This window comes from Phyllobates terribilis, unplaced genomic scaffold (assembly GCF_046119375.1).
Source record: "Phyllobates terribilis strain yellow unplaced genomic scaffold, ASM4611937v1 Scaffold_366__1_contigs__length_1906876, whole genome shotgun sequence".
Classification (NCBI taxonomy): Eukaryota; Metazoa; Chordata; class Amphibia; order Anura; family Dendrobatidae; genus Phyllobates; species Phyllobates terribilis.
The window spans coordinates 1,848,755-1,874,969 of NW_027363126.1; the positions used below are offsets into that span (position 1 = coordinate 1,848,755).

The 26,215-nt window shown below is 47.4% G+C and overlaps 10 non-coding genes and 3 pseudogenes across 10 annotated transcripts; all 13 read right to left on the reverse strand.

Annotated features, from left to right (window-relative positions):
• Positions 1-1,115: 1,115 nt before the first annotated feature.
• Positions 1,116-1,311, reverse strand: LOC141223060 (U2 spliceosomal RNA). Its single transcript, XR_012290765.1, has one exon. It is a non-coding gene; the product is annotated as a U2 spliceosomal RNA (small nuclear RNA).
• A 6,192-nt stretch (positions 1,312-7,503) lies between these two features.
• LOC141223009 (U2 spliceosomal RNA) lies at positions 7,504-7,694 on the reverse strand. The gene has a single exon (XR_012290722.1). It is a non-coding gene; the product is annotated as a U2 spliceosomal RNA (small nuclear RNA).
• A 1,115-nt stretch (positions 7,695-8,809) lies between these two features.
• Positions 8,810-9,000, reverse strand: LOC141222969 (U2 spliceosomal RNA). The gene has a single exon (XR_012290685.1). It is a non-coding gene; the product is annotated as a U2 spliceosomal RNA (small nuclear RNA).
• A 1,115-nt stretch (positions 9,001-10,115) lies between these two features.
• Positions 10,116-10,306, reverse strand: LOC141222970 (U2 spliceosomal RNA). The gene has a single exon (XR_012290686.1). It is a non-coding gene; the product is annotated as a U2 spliceosomal RNA (small nuclear RNA).
• Positions 10,307-11,421: 1,115 nt separating this feature from the next.
• On the reverse strand, positions 11,422-11,612 carry LOC141222971 (U2 spliceosomal RNA). The gene has a single exon (XR_012290687.1). It is a non-coding gene; the product is annotated as a U2 spliceosomal RNA (small nuclear RNA).
• Positions 11,613-12,727: 1,115 nt separating this feature from the next.
• Positions 12,728-12,918, reverse strand: LOC141222973 (U2 spliceosomal RNA). The gene has a single exon (XR_012290688.1). It is a non-coding gene; the product is annotated as a U2 spliceosomal RNA (small nuclear RNA).
• A 1,115-nt stretch (positions 12,919-14,033) lies between these two features.
• Positions 14,034-14,227, reverse strand: LOC141223044 (U2 spliceosomal RNA). The gene has a single exon (XR_012290753.1). It is a non-coding gene; the product is annotated as a U2 spliceosomal RNA (small nuclear RNA).
• Positions 14,228-19,792: 5,565 nt separating this feature from the next.
• LOC141223080 (U2 spliceosomal RNA) lies at positions 19,793-19,870 on the reverse strand (annotated as a pseudogene).
• A 1,112-nt stretch (positions 19,871-20,982) lies between these two features.
• Positions 20,983-21,165, reverse strand: LOC141223066 (U2 spliceosomal RNA). The gene has a single exon (XR_012290769.1). It is a non-coding gene; the product is annotated as a U2 spliceosomal RNA (small nuclear RNA).
• Positions 21,166-21,961: 796 nt separating this feature from the next.
• Positions 21,962-22,053, reverse strand: LOC141223103 (U2 spliceosomal RNA; annotated as a pseudogene).
• A 1,115-nt stretch (positions 22,054-23,168) lies between these two features.
• Positions 23,169-23,350, reverse strand: LOC141223065 (U2 spliceosomal RNA). Its single transcript, XR_012290768.1, has one exon. It is a non-coding gene; the product is annotated as a U2 spliceosomal RNA (small nuclear RNA).
• Positions 23,351-24,146: 796 nt separating this feature from the next.
• On the reverse strand, positions 24,147-24,238 carry LOC141223102 (U2 spliceosomal RNA; annotated as a pseudogene).
• Positions 24,239-25,353: 1,115 nt separating this feature from the next.
• LOC141222974 (U2 spliceosomal RNA) lies at positions 25,354-25,544 on the reverse strand. The gene has a single exon (XR_012290689.1). It is a non-coding gene; the product is annotated as a U2 spliceosomal RNA (small nuclear RNA).
• Positions 25,545-26,215: the final 671 nt, after the last annotated feature.

Consider the following 26,215-nt stretch of genomic DNA (forward strand, 5'->3'; position numbering starts at 1 on the left):
AACCAGAATTGGTTTCAAACTACGGAGCCACCCAAGGATCCTGAAAAGTCCATTTGTGGAGATGAGCTCCTGGACTCCCGTTAAGAAGACATGTTGTCAACCTCTAGATCCCTTACATGCCTGCACTTTTCGGCTTGCTGCTGCTGCAATCCACGCGTTTTAGATCTGCATAACTCCACCTCTTTAAACACAGCACCTTCACCCCCTGCTGTTCCCACCCGCCTCAACACCGTTGGAAGGGAGGAGAACCAATTAAGGCGGGGGGTGGGGTGGAACGAGCAGCTGTCTACCCTTAGCAGGAGGGCTCCTGATTACATACCTCTCCTGCTGCTGCTGCTGCTGGCTGTCCAGCAGCAGACTGAAGGTGGCTGCTGCTGTGCACAGGTATATAAAGGCTCAGAGCCTATTATGACACGCGCAGCCAGCGTTCCATTGCCACATTCCATCTACTGCAGGCAGGATACCTGGCTGGCTGAATGTCGCTGAGAAGCTCACAGAGACCGCCATAAGCAACAGTTTAACAGAATGCCACAGACTAATCAACCAAACTTTTTGGGTTGGGTTCTCTTTTATAGTCTGCAGGCATTAAATGAAAGAAGTCAGTGTTCCAGCAGAAGGAGACAACGTTTCAGAAAAGGCATTGTAGCAAACCAAAAAAGAAATTTTAAGCGCAGCAGAGTAACCAGCGCACATACCTGTTAGCTCAGGTGAGTTTAAAAGGCTGCTGTTGATAACAAGGGCATTTGCTAAATAGATGGTGTGTGTGCAACAATATACTGAAAGGTCAATTATATTGTGCAGCTTATCTCACCACCTGTAGTTATTTAGGTGAAAGCTCCAAAATGCTTGCCTAATATGTCTGTTTATCCAAAAGGAAGTAAAAAGGGAGAGCTAGAAAGATAGCATTGCATCACATTACATGGCAATGCAATGCACAGTTGCTGAAGTTGAACCAAAATGAGCTTGTAATCTGGCTTCTGCAACTTTGAACATGAAAAATCCAATGAGGAGAAGAAAAGCAAAGCCAAAGAGTCCATCCCAAAATCCGACAAACAAGCAAAATGAACAAAAAACATTGAATTCAATTCTTTCTGATTTTAGAAACTGCATTAAAGAAGGGGTGCACCGGTCCTGGAGATACTGCAATACCAGGTCAATGCGTGGAGTGGACAGAGCAAGCTCTTTTTCCATCTCCCTGTTCTAAAAATCCATTTAATATATGGTCCCCAGATAGGGGACGTATCAGATATTAAACTGATAAGAACAGATTTTTTTTTTTTTTTTTTTTTTTTCTTTTTAACCAAATCAGATAGGCCGGAGCATAAGCTCAATCAAATCGACTTACAAAAGCCTTTCATTGACACTTAGCCTTTCATCACACTTGGTATATAATCAAAAATAAAACCAAACCTTATCATCAGGTACATTATACACTACTAATTAAACTTTACCAAAAACCTCCACTTTTTAAACTTCCAGATCCCTTCAGCATCTATAATACTTCCACGTTCCTGATCCCAGAGGTATATTACATACATACGTGACAGAATCAATCTCAAACATTCATTAACTGACATTTTCTTCCTTTTAAAAACTAACAAATTCCTCGCATCCCACAAACTTTCAATTACACACACCACCAACAACCATAAAATCCTATCCTTAATTCTACTACATGCACCCATCCCAAACATAGCAAGTTTCCAATTAACATACTTTACACCCACCAATTCCTTGCAAAGTCCCCCTATACCCTTCCATACATCATATGCAAAATCACAATCCCATACCATATGTCTAACATGCTCTCTCAAACCACATCCATCCCTCGGGCATACCTCAGATTTAACTAAATCCCTCTTCTTTTGCACATCTCTAACAGGCAAAATGTCATGCAATATCATCCAAGCGATATCTCTCTGTCTGTTAGTCACACCATCTATACTTAATTTTCTCCACATCTCGGTTACTTCCTCCCCTCTCAACCCATTGATATTACATACCACCTCACGCTCACGCACCATCCTAATGACTTTCTTCTTTTGCCTAAAATCACTCATGTTAACGGACAACAAATCATACTTCCTTACAAATTTCTCAACACAACCATACCATACAGGACACTTAAAAGCAACAGGCACTCTAGCATCCCTTTTGACCCACTTTAAGCCATAAAGCATCCATCCAGCCGAATACTTCATCATATAAGCACACTTATTACTTTTCCCTAGAACCACCACCACCATTTTCACGTAACTAATCCCTAAAAAGAAATCAATATTTGGAAAATCCAAACCACCATTTACACATAACTTATAGACATATTCCCGTTTCAATTTCTCCATGCGACTTCCCCAAAGAAAATTAAAGATGAATTTCTCAGTTTTCCTAATTTTCTTAAAAGCAGCAGGATATACATTCGCAACAAACAACAAAATAGGCAAAATAACCGCCTTAATAATCAGAACTTTCCCAGTCAGAGTTAATTCTCTCATTCGCCAAAAAATCAACTTGCGCACCACTCTCACCCCACAATCTTCCCAACTCTCATTTCCTTTCAAATCATCATTAAACTTAATCCCAAGCACCTTTATTGCACCATCCTCACACCTCACACCATCCATCCGTACATTCCTCTCACCAAAACATTTAAAGGAACTCTTAGTCCAATTGACCTTAAAAGCTGAGACACTACAAAACAAACTTAATATCAACCTTGCCCTACTCATCGCAGCCATATTCCCACTCACAATCACTACATCATCCATGTAACCTAGAATTCTCACATCCTTTCCATTACTCCCAGGAATCATCACACCTCTCATAACCTTATCCTTCCTAACCATACACATCAACACTTCAATCACACTAATAAACAAAAAAGGGGACATAGGGCACCCCTGACGCACTCCTGATTTAATTCTCACTTTCTCACTCAACCACCCATTCACCAAAAATTCACTTGAAACATTACAATACAAACTCCTAACACAGTTTACAAAATTCCTGGAATAACCCATCTTAGACAAAACCTTAAACATAAAGCTATGTGACACACGGTCAAAAGCTTTTTCAAAATCAACCGAAAACAACAAACATTTCTGCTTACGACTCATACAATCCCCAATCACATCACGCAACAACACCAAATTTTCAGTCATACTTCTCCCAGGCACTGCACACACTTGGTCTTCATCCACCACACCGCCAATCACTTCCCGCATCCGGCTAGCCAACAATTTACTAAACACCTTATAGTCTGCATTCAAAAGGGTGATTGGCCTCCAATTCCCCAAATCCTTTTTATCACCTTTCTTATGAACCAAAACCACCACCCCATCTCTCATAGATTCACTCAACATATTCTCCGTGAACATATACTGGCACACCTCCAATAAGTCATTTCCCATCGTGTCCCATTCCTTAACATATAACTCCACGGGCAGTCCATCCTTCCCAGGTGTTTTATTCTTACTCGCAGACATCACCACTTTTTTAACTTCATCCAACACAATTACATTATCCAATATTTCACGTTCATCCTCACCCAAACAACCTTCTAAACACCCCAAAGCATCAGTCAACATCCTATCATCAACCCATTTTTCCCCATACAACTCCTTATAAAACAACACCACCTCCTGCATCACATCCTTCCCACTCACACACACCCCATCACCATTCACCACCTCATCCATATCTACTTTCTTTCCAAAAACTTTTTTGAAAAAAAACCTTGTGCATTTCTCATTTTTCTCCAAATGTTCAATCTTAGAACGGTAAATAATTTCTTTCCCTTTACCCTCAATATATTTCTTAATCTCTTCTTTCACTTGACACATCAAAACATCCACATCCACTCCAATCATCCTTAACATCCTCAGCCACTCCAGTCTAGAGCTTAAATCATTAAATTTTGCTCTATTCATTGCTGCTTTCCTCCTGCCCCTTTTTCTAAAGAAAAAAACAATCTCACTCTTCATCCAGTCCCACCACTCAAGCACATTCCTGAAATCACTTTTTTTATCCCTCCACCTAACATACATTCGCCTAAAATCACGCATGATCCTATTATCTTCCAGCAAACGCACATTAAGTTTCCACACGCCACCACCATATACAAAGGAAATCTTACCTTCTAGACGTGCCCTCAAACACACATGGTCAGAGAAGGGAACATCTTCCTGCTGGAAATTCCTACAAATAACATTTTGTGAAGAAAAGAAGATACGGTCTATTCTAGACTCTATGCCTCCCCTGTCGGCCTTATAGGTCGCAGGAGGTGGATTACCTAAAAAAACTTCCGCAGCATCCTGTAAGGAAAAATCCGCCACAAGACTCTTGAGTCTTTTACCTGTAACATCCATCTTATCCCCCTCCGTCACACAATTGAAATCTCCAACAAAAATTATTGGCATTTTGCCAGATAAAAAAAAACATAATTTCTCAAAAATTTCCAGCCTCTCCCCTTTATCTATTGGTGCATACATATTTACCACCCTAACCCTCCACCCCCTACAATTTAACTCACATATTACACACCTCCCCGCCTCCACCACCATGTAACTTTCTATCTTAACACTATAACCCTTCACCAAAACACCTACCCCACAATTTTTATTACATACAGAACCAGACCACACACTTTGACCTAAAGGCCATGCATTTTCACTTAAGGGATCGGAGATCCCACACTCCTGGACACAGTATACGTCCGCATCCAAGTTGCTCAAGTAGTCCAAAATTGCCACTCTTCTCGACTCAGATTTAATCAGCCGAACATTTAGCGACAAGATGCTGAGAGCAACTTGGGCACCCATCTATTAATTTGATGTGGCAGGTCACGACAACATGCCCACCTGTACATCATCCTAACCCTTCTGGGGGTAGGACGCTGGACGTGCAGATATCGTAGTTTGTGCCTTCCCCCAAAAAAGATACATCTTGGGGATCGGATGCAGTAGGGTACACCCGGGCTGGACTCACACTGCAGTCACTTAAAGGGGAAAAGGATGGCTCAGTTTTCTTCTTTTTCTTCACTGAAGCGCCTCCATCTTCATCTGAACTATAATCCCGCCGCTGGGGGTCAAAGTCCCCCTGACCTCCCTCCTCCTCAAGGTCAGAAACGACATCGCTCCAGGCCACATGCGGTGTTCTGGTCAGATCAGACTCCTCTTCCCCCTGCAATGTAACCATCATGTCTGGAATTTCAGCCTCCAGATCCTCCACCGGGGCCACTTCCATGCCTATACGATCATCAGTTATCGTCTCAGACTCACTGACATCTGAAGCCACAGACGCGGCCCTCTGCACCGGTGGCTCAGGTGCCAGCTCCATATTTCCTCTTACATTCACACGAACCAGTTCTGGAAAAGCAACCCGAGCCTCCTCCTCATCCAGGAAAGCCAGAGTAGATATCGGAGCAGTCGGAGTTGGAGCAGTCGGAGTTGTAGCTGTGGGTGCAGGAGATTCATTTCTTCTCCTTCCCCTTCCCGCTGCCCCCGCATATGAACCAGGATGGAATATACAGTCTCTGAAGGCATGCCCCTTCTCTCCGCAGAGGTTACAGACTATTTCATTTTTGCAATTATTGGAAGAATGACCCACCTCATTGCACTTCCTGCAAATAATCTGTCTGATGTCGCATGCTTCCTGAGTATGGCCATACCTCCTACAATGACGACAAAACCTGGGCGCATTGGGGAAGAACAGGTAACCCCGCTCACTCCCAATGGAAAAATTTGATGGAGGATAATGTATACCCCCTGGTTCATCAGGACTTTCCCGGAACTTGACCATGAAACGATATTTACCGGTCCATAGTTCCTCCTCATTCATGACTTTTACTGCCACCTTGGTAATATAGCAGTGCCTATTTAGAAAGGCATAAATCAAAGCCAAGTCCACATGTGGGTTGTACATGAAAACAGTCAGAGGTACCTCTTTGGAGCAATACAAGATGACAAAAGTCAGCCCATCCAAATATTGATTGTCCAGATTCTTTTTCAAACAATCATAGAAATTGTTGCAAACAGCCATAGAAGTAAATACAAGATTATACTTGCTTTTGAATTGCTGGAGGCACAAGATTTCTTCCTTCTTCACTTCAAGGAGTCCAAACAAAATCTCCTTCACCACGAAGCTGAGGGTAAAGATTCCTTCTTTGCCTTCTTCCACATCAATCTGGATTCCAAACTTCACTCGAGCCTCACCGGGCCCAGCGTATCGAATGCGTCCCATTATCGCTAGTCGTGTCTACTGGCCAACTCCTTATAGCAGCAAGTGGCTTAAGCCATAAAATGGCGATGCCACAGGGCCAAGAGTTAACGCACAGACAGCCAAATGACTAGACCCATTACAGATCTGAGCCAAAAGGCCGAGAAGCGATAACCAGAATTGGTTTCAAACTACGGAGCCACCCAAGGATCCTGAAAAGTCCATTTGTGGAGATGAGCTCCTGGACTCCCGTTAAGAAGACATGTTGTCAACCTCTAGATCCCTTACATGCCTGCACTTTTCGGCTTGCTGCTGCTGCAATCCACGCGTTTTAGATCTGCATAACTCCACCTCTTTAAACACAGCACCTTCACCCTCTGCTGTTCCCACCCGCCTCAACACCGTTGGAAGGGAGGAGAACCAATTAAGGCGGGGGGTGGGGTGGAACGAGCAGCTGTCTACCCTTAGCAGGAAGGCTCCTGATTACATACCTCTCCTGCTGCTGCTGCTGCTGGCTGTCCAGCAGCAGACTGAAGGTGGCTGCTGCTGTGCACAGGTATATAAAGGCTCAGAGCCTATTATGACACGCGCAGCCAGCGTTCCATTGCCACATTCCATCTACTGCAGGCAGGATACCTGGCTGGCTGAATGTCGCTGAGAAGCTCACAGAGACCGCCATAAGCAACAGTTTAACAGAATGCCACAGACTAATCAACCAAACTTTTTGGGTTGGGTTCTCTTTTATAGTCTGCAGGCATTAAATGAAAGAAGTCAGTGTTCCAGCAGAAGGAGACAACGTTTCAGAAAAGGCATTGTAGCAAACCAAAAAAGAAATTTTAAGCGCAGCAGAGAAACCAGCGCACATACCTGTTAGCTCAGGTGAGTTTAAAAGGCTGCTGTTGATAACAAGGGCATTTGCTAAATAGATGGTGTGTGTGCAACAATATACTGAAAGGTCAATTATATTGTGCAGCTTATCTCACCACCTGTAGTTATTTAGGTGAAAGCTCCAAAATGCTTGCCTAATATGTCTGTTTATCAAAAAGGAAGTAAAAAGGGAGAGCTAGAAAGATAGCATTGCATCACATTACATGGCAATGCAATGCACAGTTGCTGAAGTTGAAAAAAAATGAGCTTGTAATCTGGCTTCTGCAACTTTGAACATGAAAAATCCAATGAGGAGAAGAAAAGCAAAGCCAAAGAGTCCATCCCAAAATCCGACAAACAAGCAAAATGAACAAAAAACATTGAATTCAATTCTTTCTGATTTTAGAAACTGCATTAAAGAAGGGGTGCACCGGTCCTGGAGATACTGCAATACCAGGTCAATGCGTGGAGTGGACAGAGCAAGCTCTTTTTCCATCTCCCTGTTCTAAAAATCCATTTAATATATGGTCCCCAGATAGGGGATGTATCAGATATTAAACTGATAAGAACAGATACTACACTTGATCTTAGCCAAAAGGCCGAGAAGCGATAACCAGAATTGGTTTCAAACTACGGAGCCACCCAAGGATCCTGAAAAGTCCATTTGTGGAGATGAGCTCCTGGACTCCCGTTAAGAAGACATGTTGTCAACCTCTAGATCCCTTACATGCCTGCACTTTTCGGCTTGCTGCTGCTGCAATCCACGCGTTTTAGATCTGCATAACTCCACCTCTTTAAACACAGCACCTTCACCCCCTGCTGTTCCCACCCGCCTCAACACCGTTGGAAGGGAGGAGAACCAATTAAGGCGGGGGGTGGGGTGGAACGAGCAGCTGTCTACCCTTAGCAGGAGGGCTCCTGATTACATACCTCTCCTGCTGCTGCTGCTGCTGGCTGTCCAGCAGCAGACTGAAGGTGGCTGCTGCTGTGCACAGGTATATAAAGGCTCAGAGCCTATTATGACACGCGCAGCCAGCGTTCCATTGCGACATTCCATCTACTGCAGGCAGGATACCTGGCTGGCTGAATGTCGCTGAGAAGCTCACAGAGACCGCCATAAGCAACAGTTTAACAGAATGCCACAGACTAATCAACCAAACTTTTTGGGTTGGGTTCTCTTTTATAGTCTGCAGGCATTAAATGAAAGAAGTCAGTGTTCCAGCAGAAGGAGACAACGTTTCAGAAAAGGCATTGTAGCAAACCAAAAAAGAAATTTTAAGCGCAGCAGAGTAACCAGCGCACATACCTGTTAGCTCAGGTGAGTTTAAAAGGCTGCTGTTGATAACAAGGGCATTTGCTAAATAGATGGTGTGTGTGCAACAATATACTGAAAGGTCAATTATATTGTGCAGCTTATCTCACCACCTGTAGTTATTTAGGTGAAAGCTCCAAAATGCTTGCCTAATATGTCTGTTTATCCAAAAGGAAGTAAAAAGGGAGAGCTAGAAAGATAGCATTGCATCACATTACATGGCAATGCAATGCACAGTTGCTGAAGTTGAACCAAAATGAGCTTGTAATCTGGCTTCTGCAACTTTGAACATGAAAAATCCAATGAGGAGAAGAAAAGCAAAGCCAAAGAGTCCATCCCAAAATCCGACAAACAAGCAAAATGAACAAAAAACATTGAATTCAATTCTTTCTGATTTTAGAAACTGCATTAAAGAAGGGGTGCACCGGTCCTGGAGATACTGCAATACCAGGTCAATGCGTGGAGTGGACAGAGCAAGCTCTTTTTCCATCTCCCTGTTCTAAAAATCCATTTAATATATGGTCCCCAGATAGGGGACGTATCAGATATTAAACTGATAAGAACAGATACTACACTTGATCTTAGCCAAAAGGCCGAGAAGCGATAACCAGAATTGGTTTCAAACTACGGAGCCACCCAAGGATCCTGAAAAGTCCATTTGTGGAGATGAGCTCCTGGACTCCCGTTAAGAAGACATGTTGTCAACCTCTAGATCCCTTACATGCCTGCACTTTTCGGCTTGCTGCTGCTGCAATCCACGCGTTTTAGATCTGCATAACTCCACCTCTTTAAACACAGCACCTTCACCCCCTGCTGTTCCCACCCGCCTCAACACCGTTGGAAGGGAGGAGAACCAATTAAGGCGGGGGGTGGGGTGGAACGAGCAGCTGTCTACCCTTAGCAGGAGGGCTCCTGATTACATACCTCTCCTGCTGCTGCTGCTGCTGGCTGTCCAGCAGCAGACTGAAGGTGGCTGCTGCTGTGCACAGGTATATAAAGGCTCAGAGCCTATTATGACACGCGCAGCCAGCGTTCCATTGCCACATTCCATCTACTGCAGGCAGGATACCTGGCTGGCTGAATGTCGCTGAGAAGCTCACAGAGACCGCCATAAGCAACAGTTTAACAGAATGCCACAGACTAATCAACCAAACTTTTTGGGTTGGGTTCTCTTTTATAGTCTGCAGGCATTAAATGAAAGAAGTCAGTGTTCCAGCAGAAGGAGACAACGTTTCAGAAAAGGCATTGTAGCAAACCAAAAAAGAAATTTTAAGCGCAGCAGAGTAACCAGCGCACATACCTGTTAGCTCAGGTGAGTTTAAAAGGCTGCTGTTGATAACAAGGGCATTTGCTAAATAGATGGTGTGTGTGCAACAATATACTGAAAGGTCAATTATATTGTGCAGCTTATCTCACCACCTGTAGTTATTTAGGTGAAAGCTCCAAAATGCTTGCCTAATATGTCTGTTTATCCAAAAGGAAGTAAAAAGGGAGAGCTAGAAAGATAGCATTGCATCACATTACATGGCAATGCAATGCACAGTTGCTGAAGTTGAACCAAAATGAGCTTGTAATCTGGCTTCTGCAACTTTGAACATGAAAAATCCAATGAGGAGAAGAAAAGCAAAGCCAAAGAGTCCATCCCAAAATCCGACAAACAAGCAAAATGAACAAAAAACATTGAATTCAATTCTTTCTGATTTTAGAAACTGCATTAAAGAAGGGGTGCACCGGTCCTGGAGATACTGCAATACCAGGTCAATGCGTGGAGTGGACAGAGCAAGCTCTTTTTCCATCTCCCTGTTCTAAAAATCCATTTAATATATGGTCCCCAGATAGGGGACGTATCAGATATTAAACTGATAAGAACAGATACTACACTTGATCTTAGCCAAAAGGCCGAGAAGCGATAACCAGAATTGGTTTCAAACTACGGAGCCACCCAAGGATCCTGAAAAGTCCATTTGTGGAGATGAGCTCCTGGACTCCCGTTAAGAAGACATGTTGTCAACCTCTAGATCCCTTACATGCCTGCACTTTTCGGCTTGCTGCTGCTGCAATCCACGCGTTTTAGATCTGCATAACTCCACCTCTTTAAACACAGCACCTTCACCCCCTGCTGTTCCCACCCGCCTCAACAACGTTGGAAGGGAGGAGAACCAATTAAGGCGGGGGGTGGGGTGGAACGAGCAGCTGTCTACCCTTAGCAGGAGGGCTCCTGATTACATACCTCTCCTGCTGCTGCTGCTGCTGGCTGTCCAGCAGCAGACTGAAGGTGGCTGCTGCTGTGCACAGGTATATAAAGGCTCAGAGCCTATTATGACACGCGCAGCCAGCGTTCCATTGCCACATTCCATCTACTGCAGGCAGGATACCTGGCTGGCTGAATGTCGCTGAGAAGCTCACAGAGACCGCCATAAGCAACAGTTTAACAGAATGCCACAGACTAATCAACCAAACTTTTTGGGTTGGGTTCTCTTTTATAGTCTGCAGGCATTAAATGAAAGAAGTCAGTGTTCCAGCAGAAGGATACAACGTTTCAGAAAAGGCATTGTAGCAAACCAAAAAAGAAATTTTAAGCGCAGCAGAGTAACCAGCGCACATACCTGTTAGCTCAGGTGAGTTTAAAAGGCTGCTGTTGATAACAAGGGCATTTGCTAAATAGATGGTGTGTGTGCAACAATATACTGAAAGGTCAATTATATTGTGCAGCTTATCTCACCACCTGTAGTTATTTAGGTGAAAGCTCCAAAATGCTTGCCTAATATGTCTGTTTATCCAAAAGGAAGTAAAAAGGGAGAGCTAGAAAGATAGCATTGCATCACATTACATGGCAATGCAATGCACAGTTGCTGAAGTTGAACCAAAATGAGCTTGTAATCTGGCTTCTGCAACTTTGAACATGAAAAATCCAATGAGGAGAAGAAAAGCAAAGCCAAAGAGTCCATCCCAAAATCCGACAAACAAGCAAAATGAACAAAAAACATTGAATTCAATTCTTTCTGATTTTAGAAACTGCATTAAAGAAGGGGTGCACCGGTCCTGGAGATACTGCAATACCAGGTCAATGCGTGGAGTGGACAGAGCAAGCTCTTTTTCCATCTCCCTGTTCTAAAAATCCATTTAATATATGGTCCCCAGATAGGGGACGTATCAGATATTAAACTGATAAGAACAGATACTACACTTGATCTTAGCCAAAAGGCCGAGAAGCGATAACCAGAATTGGTTTCAAACTACGGAGCCACCCAAGGATCCTGAAAAGTCCATTTGTGGAGATGAGCTCCTGGACTCCCGTTAAGAAGACATGTTGTCAACCTCTAGATCCCTTACATGCCTGCACTTTTCGGCTTGCTGCTGCTGCAATCCACGCGTTTTAGATCTGCATAACTCCACCTCTTTAAACACAGCACCTTCACCCCCTGCTGTTCCCACCCGCCTCAACAACGTTGGAAGGGAGGAGAACCAATTAAGGCGGGGGGTGGGGTGGAACGAGCAGCTGTCTACCCTTAGCAGGAGGGCTCCTGATTACATACCTCTCCTGCTGCTGCTGCTGCTGGCTGTCCAGCAGCAGACTGAAGGTGGCTGCTGCTGTGCACAGGTATATAAAGGCTCAGAGCCTATTATGACACGCGCAGCCAGCGTTCCATTGCCACATTCCATCTACTGCAGGCAGGATACCTGGCTGGCTGAATGTCGCTGAGAAGCTCACAGAGACCGCCATAAGCAACAGTTTAACAGAATGCCACAGACTAATCAACCAAACTTTTTGGGTTGGGTTCTCTTTTATAGTCTGCAGGCATTAAATGAAAGAAGTCAGTGTTCCAGCAGAAGGATACAACGTTTCAGAAAAGGCATTGTAGCAAACCAAAAAAGAAATTTTAAGCGCAGCAGAGTAACCAGCGCACATACCTGTTAGCTCAGGTGAGTTTAAAAGGCTGCTGTTGATAACAAGGGCATTTGCTAAATAGATGGTGTGTGTGCAACAATATACTGAAAGGTCAATTATATTGTGCAGCTTATCTCACCACCTGTAGTTATTTAGGTGAAAGCTCCAAAATGCTTGCCTAATATGTCTGTTTATCCAAAAGGAAGTAAAAAGGGAGAGCTAGAAAGATAGCATTGCATCACATTACATGGCAATGCAATGCACAGTTGCTGAAGTTGAACCAAAATGAGCTTGTAATCTGGCTTCTGCAACTTTGAACATGAAAAATCCAATGAGGAGAAGAAAAGCAAAGCCAAAGAGTCCATCCCAAAATCCGACAAACAAGCAAAATGAACAAAAAACATTGAATTCAATTCTTTCTGATTTTAGAAACTGCATTAAAGAAGGGGTGCACCGGTCCTGGAGATACTGCAATACCAGGTCAATGCGTGGAGTGGACAGAGCAAGCTCTTTTTCCATCTCCCTGTTCTAAAAATCCATTTAATATATGGTCCCCAGATAGGGGACGTATCAGATATTAAACTGATAAGAACAGATACTACACTTGATCTTAGCCAAAAGGCCGAGAAGCGATAACCAGAATTGGTTTCAAACTACGGAGCCACCCAAGGATCCTGAAAAGTCCATTTGTGGAGATGAGCTCCTGGACTCCCGTTAAGAAGACATGTTGTCAACCTCTAGATCCCTTACATGCCTGCACTTTTCGGCTTGCTGCTGCTGCAATCCACGCGTTTTAGATCTGCATAACTCCACCTCTTTAAACACAGCACCTTCACCCCCTGCTGTTCCCACCCGCCTCAACACCGTTGGAAGGGAGGAGAACCAATTAAGGCGGGGGGTGGGGTGGAACGAGCAGCTGTCTACCCTTAGCAGGAGGGCTCCTGATTACATACCTCTCCTGCTGCTGCTGCTGCTGGCTGTCCAGCAGCAGACTGAAGGTGGCTGCTGCTGTGCACAGGTATATAAAGGCTCAGAGCCTATTATGACACGCGCAGCCAGCGTTCCATTGCCACATTCCATCTACTGCAGGCAGGATACCTGGCTGGCTGAATGTCGCTGAGAAGCTCACAGAGACCGCCATAAGCAACAGTTTAACAGAATGCCACAGACTAATCAACCAAACTTTTTGGGTTGGGTTCTCTTTTATAGTCTGCAGGCATTAAATGAAAGAAGTCAGTGTTCCAGCAGAAGGAGACAACGTTTCAGAAAAGGCATTGTAGCAAACCAAAAAAGAAATTTTAAGCACAGCAGAGTAACCAGCGCACATACCTGTTAGCTCAGGTGAGTTTAAAAGGCTGCTGTTGATAACAAGGGCATTTGCTAAATAGATGGTGTGTGTGCAACAATATACTGAAAGGTCAATTATATTGTGCAGCTTATCTCACCACCTGTAGTTATTTAGGTGAAAGCTCCAAAATGCTTGCCTAATATGTCTGTTTATCCAAAAGGAAGTAAAAAGGGAGAGCTAGAAAGATAGCATTGCATCACATTACATGGCAATGCAATGCACAGTTGCTGAAGTTGAACCAAAATGAGCTTGTAATCTGGCTTCTGCAACTTTGAACATGAAAAATCCAATGAGGAGAAGAAAAGCAAAGCCAAAGAGTCCATCCCAAAATCCGACAAACAAGCAAAATGAACAAAAAACATTGAATTCAATTCTTTCTGATTTTAGAAACTGCATTAAAGAAGGGGTGCACCGGTCCTGGAGATACTGCAATACCAGGTCAATGCGTGGAGTGGACAGAGCAAGCTCTTTTTCCATCTCCCTGTTCTAAAAATCCATTTAATATATGGTCCCCAGATAGGCGACGTATCAGATATTAAACTGATAAGAACAGATTTTTTTGATTGAATATATCTTTTATTAGCACAAAAAATAAGTTAACAGACAGTGTACAGTGCCGCAGCCCAGTACACACAGAATTCTACATCATATTTACATAGCATGAGGATACGACGCACTAACTAGACACATCACACCCCTATGCTACACAAAACACTCAATCTGAAAGAAAAAGCATGTCAATCAATACAGTACGACGAACCGTGATAAGGGATGGGGATTGGGAAAAAGGGGATGGGGAGGGGAAAATCACAGGCCCGAAGCTTTATTGAAAGACAAGACACATAAGGGGAGAGGGGGAGGAGGGGTTTAGTCCTCGTCCTCGTCCTCCGGACCGTCCATGATGGAATAGTCTCTGAGCAGGCTGTGGATCAGCCTGCGGCAGTCCTGGATGGACATCCTCTCCCTCCTCAAGATGAGCCGGTTCCTGGCGACCCAAACGGCATCCTTGAAGCAGTTCATAAGGCGCCAAGCCTCCTGGATGGCTCCGACGGTATGAACCCCAGGGAAGAGTCCGTAAAGCACAGAATGGTGCGATAGGCTCGCCCTGGGGACAGAGTTCCTCAGGTCGTCCTCAAGTGCAGTCAATAGGCGCTGTGCAAATCCGCAGTCCCAAAAAGTGTGCAAAGATGTTTCCTCCACGAAGGGGCACCTTGGGCAGTACCGGGTCTTGCACAGGTTCCGGGCATGCATGAATGACCGGACGGGCAGTCCGCCCTGAATCGCCATCCACGACAAGTCCTTGTGCCCGTTGGTCAGCCTGTCAGACGACACATTTGTCCACACAGTCTCCAGCGTGTCCTGGTGAAGTCCTGTGATGTTCTCCACGTCATCCTTGGCTCTGATTAGCTTGTGGATAGTTTTGGGCTTCCACAAGTCGGGCTTGAGTCCCTCCAGTTGATGCTCCCCCACAAATCGAACGACGTCTCCGTAGAACCATGGCGTCGTCCAGTTGTAGGGGAAGGAGCTGTCCCACTTGTCCCAGCCGAGTCGCCTCCAAAGAGGAAGCAGGAAGAAGCGAGACATGGACCTGCCCGCGGAGCCATTCTTGACTTGCAAAGTCCGGCGGACACAATCACACACAAAAGAGGATCGCAGGAGGGTGGGGATATCTGGAACGCCCTTCCCACCCTTGCGAGGCTCCTTGTACATGACGGCCCGCCTGACTCTGTCCATCTTGGATCCCCAGACAAAGTGAAACACTGTCCTGGTAATGGCCCTGCACACAGTGACGTGTGGGGGCCAGGCCTGCGCCGTGTACTGCAAGACGGGCAGGACCTCATTACGCAGGACGAGTGCCTTACCCTCACAAGTGAGGTGTCTGAGGCTCCAGAGTCCGATCCGTTGCTTCACCTTGGCCAAGCGTTCTTGCCAGGACTTGAGGGCCGCTCCTTCCTTCCCGAACCAGACTCCCAGCACCTTGAGGAAATCCGGTTGAATGTTGAAGGGGAAGGGGGCGGAGGAGGCCGGCTGCCAATCCCCGAAGAGCATGGCTTCCGACTTCCTGCAGTTGACTTTGGCCCCTGAAGCCCGGCCGAACCTCTCACACGTCTGGATGAGGGCGTCGACTGAACCACGATCAGCGCAGAAGACGGTGACGTCGTCCATGTAGAGCGAGCACTTGACCTCGTGTCGTCCCGGACCCGGTGCGGTGATCCCTCTGATCTCTCCATTCTGCCGGATAGCCTCTGCGAAGAGTTCTATAACACAAACAAAAAGAAGAGGTGATAGAGGTCAGCCTTGTCTGACCCCAGAGAGGACAGGGAAGGGGTCAGTCTTCCAGCCGTTCACCAACACCGAGCTGTGGATATCAAAATACATCAGACGGACATACGAACAAAACATGTTACCCAAACCTAACCGGTGCAGAGCTCGGCCCATGAACTCGTGGGAAACCCGGTCGAAGGCCTTCTCCTGATCCAAGGAGACCAGGGCCGCGTGTGCGCGGCGGACCTTGATGTACTCGACCGTGTCCCGCACGAGAGCGAGGCTGTCTGCGATGCGACGTCCAGGGATGCCGCAGGTCTGGTCCGGGTGGATGATCCGTCCGATGACCGTCTTAAGTCGTGTCGCCATCGTCTTGGCCAGGATCTTGTAGTCCACGTTGAGCAGAGTGATGGGACGCCAATTCCTCAGGTCGCACCTCTCTCCCTTCCGCTTGTACAGGATCGTGACCATTCCTTCCCTCAAAGATGGAGGCATTCTACCCTCCACCACCATCTCCTCGTACAGGTCCAACAGGTCCGGACAGATGAGGTCTCCCAGCGCTACATAGAGCTCCGCTGGAAGACCATCACTGCCCGGGGTCCTGCCGGTCCTAAAGGATTTAGCGGCAGAGAGCAATTCGCCCACCATCAGAGGTTTGTCCAAGGCTGCCGTGCCTGCAGGATCAAGATGGTTAGTGATACCTGACAGGAACTTATCAGCAGCGTCGGGGTCGGTAGTCTTGTGGGAGTAGAGTTCGCTGTAGAAGTCGCTGACGACCCTCATCACGTCCTCCTTCCCACGTCGCATGTTTCCGCTCTCGTCTCGCAGCTCGTTCAGGGGCGTGTGACCGGCATGAAGTTTCCTGAAAAAGAATGAGTTACATTTCTCACCCTTCTCCAGATTCTCCACTTTGGAACGGAAGATGATTCGCTTGGACTCCTCCTCAAAGTGCCTTTTCAGGCTCTTCTTGGTCTCCTCCAGCTCCTCCCTCACGTCCCAGCCGCAGTGAAGAAGGTCCTGCAGCGACCGCAGCTCGCGCTGCAGCCCTCTGAAGTCCCTCCTCTTCTCACACTCCTGTTGTCGACCCTTGGCCTGAAAGAAACAGCGAAACTCAAGTTTAACATATTCCCACCAATCAGAGACTGTTTGGAAGCTACCCTTGTAGGACTGCCACATTGCGTAGGCTGCTCTCAGCTCCTCCACGACTTCATCCTGAGCCAGCAGAGCACAATTCAGCTTCCAGGAGCCGGGGCCGGACGGAAAACCGTCGCCGAGGACACCTTGTAAGTGAATGGCTCTGTGGTCGGAGAAGAAGCAGGAGACCATCGAGTGCCTACTCTGCCTGACTGCCCGAGAGGTGAACACAAAGTCAATCCTGGAGCGGAGTGAGCCATCGGGTCGGCTCCACGAATAGTTCGTGGAGCCTCTCCCCATGGAGCCCACCACGTCCTGAAGAGAGGCCTCGGTTACCATCTCGATGAGCAGCTTGGACGTGATGTCCAACTTGGCAGATGTGCCAGAACTACGACCGTCCTCCTCGATGGGGCAGTTGAAATCCCCGGCCATCACTAAGGTCCTGGTGGTGGCAAGCTGAAGCCGCAGGGTCTGGAAAAGCTCCAAACGCTCATTCTTCAGTGGGGACGCATACACGTTGATGAACCTGACAGGTTCTCCCGCCCAGTTGCCATCTACAACAAGAGCCCTGCCGCAGATGAGCTCCTGGACGGACTCAAGCGTGAATGCGCCCCCCCTGATCAGAATTGCGACCCCCGCAGACTTGCAGTCACCCCCACCGGACCAGTAGGATGGACCGTGGGACCACTCCCTGGCCAGATGTTTGAAGGACCTAGAGGAGGGAAGGGAACATTCCTGCAACATATAAACATCACACAACTGGGAAGTAAGGAAGGCATAAATAGTCTGACGTCTGAACTTGTCCTTGATGCTCCTGACATTAATGGAAAATAAGTTAATATTAGCCATCATGTAGGGAAAAAAGAAAAAGTTAGCGCAGGCAATACACCTTAGTTACCACTCCGGTCGGGTGGTCCCTCGTCGGTGTTGACTGCTGGTGACGGGATCACCAGCAGGCCCTCTTCCTCCATCTGGTCAAGCAGCGCGGCCTCAATCTCGGCGACCACCAGTTCCTCCTCTTCTGGCTCGGCCACCAGGGTCTCAACCATGTGCTCCATCTCTTCTGGCTCAGGGAGGGTATCCTCCTTTTCGCCTACGAAATCCAGAATCTTCTTTTTGGAGGATTCAGTAGCAGGGCTGTCCTCCACCTTCCTCTTTCCCCGGGTTGGAACTGGGGAGACAAGAAGGGGAAAATCCTCCTCGGAATAGATAGCGGCGGGTGGAGGAAAGGTTAATTCCACCGCTACCATGGTCTGGGGAGGGAGAGTGGCTGCCGGGGCAGGGGAAAGGACACCTGCTGAGGAGTAGGGGAAGGAGGAAGAGGAAGTGGAATCCTCAGCAGGGGTGGCCGGGGTGGGGGGGGGATTGGACGGGGGTGGCAGGGGGAGGGATCGAGAGAGGGGTGACAGAACTCTTACCCTCCTTTGACTTTTTCTTCTGCTTCGGAGCTGCTGGGACCGTCGCTGGGGCTTTGGCCACCGACTCCTTGACCGCTTTGGCCTTGGTCGTCTCGGCCTTGGCCGCTGGGGCCTTGGTCGTCGCGTCCTTGACCTTCACAGGCCTGGTCGTCGGGGCCTTGTCCTCCGTAGCTGGGGTCGTCGCAACCACCGATGCCCAGGATCTCTCACGCCTGGGGCAATCCTTGTACAGATGAGCCGCCAGCCCACACAGGTTGCAGGACGTCTTCTTCGGGCAGTCCTTCGAGCTGTGTCCCGTCACTCGACAAATCCTGCAGGCATCCTCCTTGCAGTCCTTCATCTCGTGGCCGTTCTTGCCGCATCTCCTGCAGTTCCGCGGCATGTCCGGGTAATAGATGAGGCCGTAGGAGTTGCCCAGGGAGAATGTCGGGGGCAGGTGCCGAAGTCCGTCTGAGTACGCCAGGTCCCTGTGAAGTCTAACGGTCACCGACCACTTACCTGTCCAGAAGCCGAGTCCATTCAGGATGTGAGAGGGTTCCTTCACAACCAAACAGAAGCGTCTCAGGAAGGTACAGATGTCTTGGCCTGGGGTGTGCGGGTTGCGCATGGAGACCGTGATCCTCCTTTCATCCCTCTGGATAGGGCAGCTACCTGTAAAGGCAGAGAAAGAATTATCCGGTCCCTTTGCGCTTACCATTTCCCAGAACCTCCTGCAGGTGTTCACAGTGGCGAAGGTGACGAAGAAGATCCCCGTCAAGAAGGTCTGGATGCTGAGGGTGTCCGACCTGGAGAAGCCTCGATCCAGCAGCATCTTCTGGCAGAACACGTCCGAGGACATGTCCGGCACCCTCCCATCCACTTCCTTCAGCTTCAGGGCCACCGTCTGCCGCATCCATGGCTCCAGGGCTGGAGCTTCGTGGCGGGGCTTCTGGGGTCCCTTCTGCTGGCCAGTCGTGGAGGCAGAGTCCTTGGGGTCAGAATCGGCTCCTGGCTGGGCCCTCCTGGCTGTCCCCAGCTCCAGGCTCTTCTTTTCGGCCTTCCTCGCAGCGCTTGCCATGGCTTTCCTCCTGCAGTTACTTCTTGGAGCTGGATCTGGAACTCTTCCCGGAATGGGTGGAGCTATGCAGATTCTTCTCCCGTCGTTTTCTGGACAAATTCCCCGAAAGGTCTTTGTCTCGATGATTTTCTTCCTCGAAGATTCCACAGGACAGCCCGATTCTTCTCCGAGTCTTCGTCTTCTTCTGGATTCTTTAGAGCTTCTTCCTCCCACCGATATCCGCCTTCGTTCTCTGATGTCAGCTGGGCTCCGAAGCTCTTCTCCTTCCGAGTTCGATCGCTCTCGTCAAGTGTAGATCGTAGCTCTTGTGTTCTTAAAAGAACAGATACTACACTTGATCTTAGCCAAAAGGCCGAGAAGCGATAACCAGAATTGGTTTCAAACTACGGAGCCACCCAAGGATCCTGAAAAGTCCATTTGTGGAGATGAGCTCCTGGACTCCCGTTAAGAAGACATGTTGTCAACCTCTAGATCCCTTACATGCCTGCACTTTTCGGCTTGCTGCTGCTGCAATCCACGCGTTTTAGATCTGCATAACTCCACCTCTTTAAACACAGCACCTTCACCCCCTGCTGTTCCCACCCGCCTCAACACCGTTGGAAGGGAGGAGAACCAATTAAGGCGGGGGGTGGGGTGGAACGAGCAGCTGTCTACCCTTAGCAGGAGGGCTCCTGATTACATACCTCTCCTGCTGCTGCTGCTGGCTGTCCAGCAGCAGACTGAAGGTGGCTGCTGCTGTGCACAGGTATATAAAGGCTCAGAGCCTATTATGACACGCGCAGCCAGCGTTCCATTGCCACATTCCATCTACTGCAGGCAGGATACCTGGCTGGCTGAATGTCGCTGAGAAGCTCACAGAGACCGCCATAAGCAACAGTTTAACAGAATGCCACAGACTAATCAACCAAACTTTTTGGGTTGGGTTCTCTTTTATAGTCTGCAGGCATTAAATGAAAGAAGTCAGTGTTCCAGCAGAAGGAGACAACGTTTCAGAAAAGGCATTGTAGCAAACCAAAAAAGAAATTTTAAGCGCAGCAGAGTAACCAGCGCATATACCTGTTAGCTCAGGTGAGTTTAAAATGCTGCTGTTGATAACAAGGGCATTTGCTAAATAGATGGTGTGTGTGCAACAATATACTGAAAGGTCAATTATATTGTGCAGCTTATCTCACCACCTGTAGTTATTTAGGTGAAAGCTCCAAAATGCTTGCCTAATATGTCTGTTTATCCAAAAGGAAGTAAAAAGGGAGAGCTAGAAAGATAGCATTGCATCACATTACATGGCAATGCAATGCACAGTTGCTGAAGTTGAACCAAAATGAGCTTGTAATCTGGCTTCTGCAACTTTGAACATGAAAAATCCAATGAGGAGAAGAAAAGCAAAGCCAAAGAGTCCATCCCAAAATCCGACAAACAAGCAAAATGAACAAAAAACATTGAATTCAATTCTTTCTGATTTTAGAAACTGCATTAAAGAAGGGGTGCACCGGTCCTGGAGATACTGCAATACCAGGTCAATGCGTGGAGTGGACAGAGCAAGCTCTTTTTCCATCTCCCTGTTCTAAAAATCCATTTAATATATGGTCCCCAGATAGGGGACGTATCAGATATTAAACTGATAAGAACAGATTTTTTTTTTTTTTTTTTCGAAAGCCCGAATTCGTGTACAAAACCCGAGTGAGCTTAAAAAAGTGACAAGTGCCACAAAAAAAGTGCACTAGGATGCTGGTCTTCTTGAAACCCTCTCCAAAAGGAGAAGAGTCCCCCAAACCATTCCCCGTCCCTCCGAGCCAGAAGGCCACAGCGAGGAACAGGGACAAATAGCCACCTCCAGCCGGAGCCAGAGGCGACCCAATCTTACCCCCAGCACCTGCCCGAGTTCTCACCCGAGCAAGGCACTGGGAGCCAAAGACTGTGCTCCCCTCCCGGAGGAGGGGAGACAACAACGCTCTCCTCCAGAAAGAGGAGAGCCAGGGGGGTTCAGGGGGGAGCGGAACCTGATGGCCACACACTCCCCCCCTAGACCTGCCAAGAGAGGAACCCGTAAGGGAACCGCATCCCGACAAAATCCTAGTAAGGACGTGGACACACGTGAAAAAGTGGACACACAGTGACAAAAAAATTAAATAAATAGTGAAGGTTTCACAGTATAATACTGCCCGGACCTTCGACCGGGAATTGAAAAATTCCCCATCCTAAGGCCAGAAGGCCCGGAATAAGGGTGTGTGTGAAGAAAGAAATATTGAAGTGCTAGTGCAAATGTGCCATAAACTCAAGTGGGGTTCCCAATCCCAGTGAGTTGAGGCACCCCAGGGTCACCACTCCTGGGGCACTTCACACTTCGGGCTTTCGATCTTCCCCGGCCCAATGGCGTCGATCCTGGGGAGCCATGCTTTCCACCAGATGACTATATTAGCCACCTGGCGTACTAACAAGCGCCTAAACCCCAGTGTGCATAATGTATCAATCTACTAGGGCAGCCAGCATCCAAAACCGCCTTTTCGAAAGATACTACACTTGATCTTAGCCAAAAGGCCGAGAAGCGATAACCAGAATTGGTTTCAAACTACGGAGCCACCCAAGGATCCTGAAAAGTCCATTTGTGGAGATGAGCTCCTGGACTCCCGTTAAGAAGACATGTTGTCAACCTCTAGATCCCTTACATGCCTGCACTTTTCGGCTTGCTGCTGCTGCAATCCACGCGTTTTAGATCTGCATAACTCCACCTCTTTAAACACAGCACCTTCACCCCCTGCTGTTCCCACCCGCCTCAACACCATTGGAAGGGAGGAGAACCAATTAAGGCGGGGGGTGGGGTGGAACGAGCAGCTGTCTACCCTTAGCAGGAGGGCTCCTGATTACATACCTCTCCTGCTGCTGCTGCTGCTGGCTGTCCAGCAGCAGACTGAAGGTGGCTGCTGCTGTGCACAGGTATATAAAGGCTCAGAGCCTATTATGACACGCGCAGCCAGCGTTCCATTGCCACATTCCATCTACTGCAGGCAGGATATCTGGCTGGCTGAATGTCGCTGAGAAGCTCACAGAGACCGCCATAAGCAACAGTTTAACAGAATGCCACAGACTAATCAACCAAACTTTTTGGGTTGGGTTCTCTTTTATAGTCTGCAGGCATTAAATGAAAGAAGTCAGTGTTCCAGCAGAAGGAGACAACGTTTCAGAAAAGGCATTGTAGCAAACCAAAAAAGAAATTTTAAGCGCAGCAGAGTAACCAGCGCACATACCTGTTAGCTCAGGTGAGTTTAAAAGGCTGCTGTTGATAACAAGGGCATTTGCTAAATAGATGGTGTGTGTGCAACAATATACTGAAAGGTCAATTATATTGTGCAGCTTATCTCACCACCTGTAGTTATTTAGGTGAAAGCTCCAAAATGCTTGCCTAATATGTCTGTTTATCCAAAAGGAAGTAAAAAGGGAGAGCTAGAAAGATAGCATTGCATCACATTACATGGCAATGCAATGCACAGTTGCTGAAGTTGAACCAAAATGAGCTTGTAATCTGGCTTCTGCAACTTTGAACATGAAAAATCCAATGAGGAGAAGAAAAGCAAAGCCAAAGAGTCCATCCCAAAATCCGACAAACAAGCAAAATGAACAAAAAACATTGAATTCAATTCTTTCTGATTTTAGAAACTGCATTAAAGAAGGGGTGCACCGGTCCTGGAGATACTGCAATACCAGGTCAATGCGTGGAGTGGACAGAGCAAGCTCTTTTTCCATCTCCCTGTTCTAAAAATCCATTTAATATATGGTCCCCAGATAGGGGACGTATCAGATATTAAACTGATAAGAACAGATTTTTTTTTTTTTTTTTCGAAAGCCCGAATTCGTGTACAAAACCCGAGTGCGCTTAAAAAAGTGACAAGTGCCACAAAAAAAGTGCACTAGGATGCTGGTCTTCTTGAAACCCTCTCCAAACGGAGAAGAGTCCCCCAAACCATTCCCCGTCCCTCCGAGCCAGAAGGCCACAGCGAGGAACAGGGACAAATAGCCACCTCCAGCCGGAGCCAGAGGCGACCCAATCTTACCCCCAGCACCTGCCCGAGTTCTCACCCGAGCAAGGCACTGGGAGCCAAAGACTGTGCTCCCCTCGCGGAAGAGGGGAGCCAACAACGCTCTCCTCCAGAAAGAGGAGAGCCAGGGGGGTTCAGGGGGGAGCGGAACTTGATGGCCACACACTCCCCCCCTAGACCTGCCAAGAGAGGAACCCGTAAGGGAACCGCATCCCGACAAAATCCTAGTAAGGACGTGGACACACGTGAAAAAGTGGACACACAGTGACAAAAAAATTAAATAAATAGTGAAGGTTTCACAGTATAATACTGCCCGGACCTTCGACCGGGAATTGAAAAATTCCCCATCCTAAGGCCAGAAGGCCCGGAATAAGGGTGTGTGTGAAGAAAGAAATATTGAAGTGCTAGTGCAAATGTGCCATAAACTCAAGTGGGGTTCCCAATCCCAGTGAGTTGAGGCACCCCAGGGTCACCACTCCTGGGGCACTTCACACTTCGGGCTTTCGATCTTCCCCGGCCCAATGGCGTCGATCCTGGGGGGCCATGCTTTCCACCAGATGACTATATTAGCCACCTGGCGTACTAACAAGCGCCTAAACCCCAGTGTGCATAATGTATCAATCTACTAGGGCGGCCAACATCCAAAACCGCCTTTTCGAAAGATACTACACTTGATCTTAGCCAAAAGGCCGAGAAGCGATAACCAGAATTGGTTTCAAACTACGGAGCCACCCAAGGATCCTGAAAAGTCCATTTGTGGAGATGAGCTCCTGGACTCCCGTTAAGAAGACATGTTGTCAACCTCTAGATCCCTTACATGCCTGCACTTTTCGGCTTGCTGCTGCTGCAATCCACGCGTTTTAGATCTGCATAACTCCACCTCTTTAAACACAGCACCTTCACCCCCTGCTGTTCCCACCCGCCTCAACACCGTTGGAAGGGAGGAGAACCAATTAAGGCGGGGGGTGGGGTGGAACGAGCAGCTGTCTACCCTTAGCAGGAGGGCTCCTGATTACATACCTCTCCTGCTGCTGCTGCTGCTGGCTGTCCAGCAGCAGACTGAAGGTGGCTGCTGCTGTGCACAGGTATATAAAGGCTCAGAGCCTATTATGACACGCGCAGCCAGCGTTCCATTGCCACATTCCATCTACTGCAGGCAGGATACCTGGCTGGCTGAATGTCGCTGAGAAGCTCACAGAGACCGCCATAAGCAACAGTTTAACAGAATGCCACAGACTAATCAACCAAACTTTTTGGGTTGGGTTCTCTTTTATAGTCTGCAGGCATTAAATGAAAGAAGTCAGTGTTCCAGCAGAAGGAGACAACGTTTCAGAAAAGGCATTGTAGCAAACCAAAAAAGAAATTTTAAGCGCAGCAGAGTAACCAGCGCACATACCTGTTAGCTCAGGTGAGTTTAAAAGGCTGCTGTTGATAACAAGGGCATTTGCTAAATAGATGGTGTGTGTGCAACAATATACTGAAAGGTCAATTATATTGTGCAGCTTATCTCACCACCTGTAGTTATTTAGGTGAAAGCTCCAAAATGCTTGCCTAATATGTCTGTTTATCCAAAAGGAAGTAAAAAGGGAGAGCTAGAAAGATAGCATTGCATCACATTACATGGCAATGCAATGCACAGTTGCTGAAGTTGAACCAAAATGAGCTTGTAATCTGGCTTCTGCAACTTTGAACATGAAAAATCCAATGAGGAAAAGAAAAGCAAAGCCAAAGAGTCCATCCCAAAATCCGACAAACAAGCAAAATGAACAAAAAACATTGAATTCAATTCTTTCTGATTTTAGAAACTGCATTAAAGAAGGGGTGCACCGGTCCTGGAGATACTGCAATACCAGGTCAATGCGTGGAGTGGACAGAGCAAGCTCTTTTTCCATCTCCCTGTTCTAAAAATCCATTTAATATATGGTCCCCAGATAGGGGACGTATCAGATATTAAACTGATAAGAACAGATACTACACTTGATCTTAGCCAAAAGGCCGAGAAGCGATAACCAGAATTGGTTTCAAACTACGGAGCCACCCAAGGATCCTGAAAAGTCCATTTGTGGAGATGAGCTCCTGGACTCCCGTTAAGAAGACATGTTGTCAACCTCTAGATCCCTTACATGCCTGCACTTTTCGGCTTGCTGCTGCTGCAATCCACGCGTTTTAGATCTGCATAACTCCACCTCTTTAAACACAGCACCTTCACCCCCTGCTGTTCCCACCCGCCTCAACACCGTTGGAAGAGAGGAGAACCAATTAAGGCGGGGGGTGGGGTGGAACGAGCAGCTGTCTACCCTTAGCAGGAGGGCTCCTGATTACATACCTCTCCTGCTGCTGCTGCTGCTGGCTGTCCAGCAGCAGACTGAAGGTGGCTGCTGCTGTGCACAGGTATATAAAGGCTCAGAGCCTATTATGACACGCGCAGCCAGCGTTCCATTGCCACATTCCATCTACTGCAGGCAGGATACCTGGCTGGCTGAATGTCGCTGAGAAGCTCACAGAGACCGCCATAAGCAACAGTTTAACAGAATGCCACAGACTAATCAACCAAACTTTTTGGGTTGGGTTCTCTTTTATAGTCTGCAGGCATTAAATGAAAGAAGTCAGTGTTCCAGCAGAAGGAGACAACGTTTCAGAAAAGGCATTGTAGCAAACCAAAAAAGAAATTTTAAGCG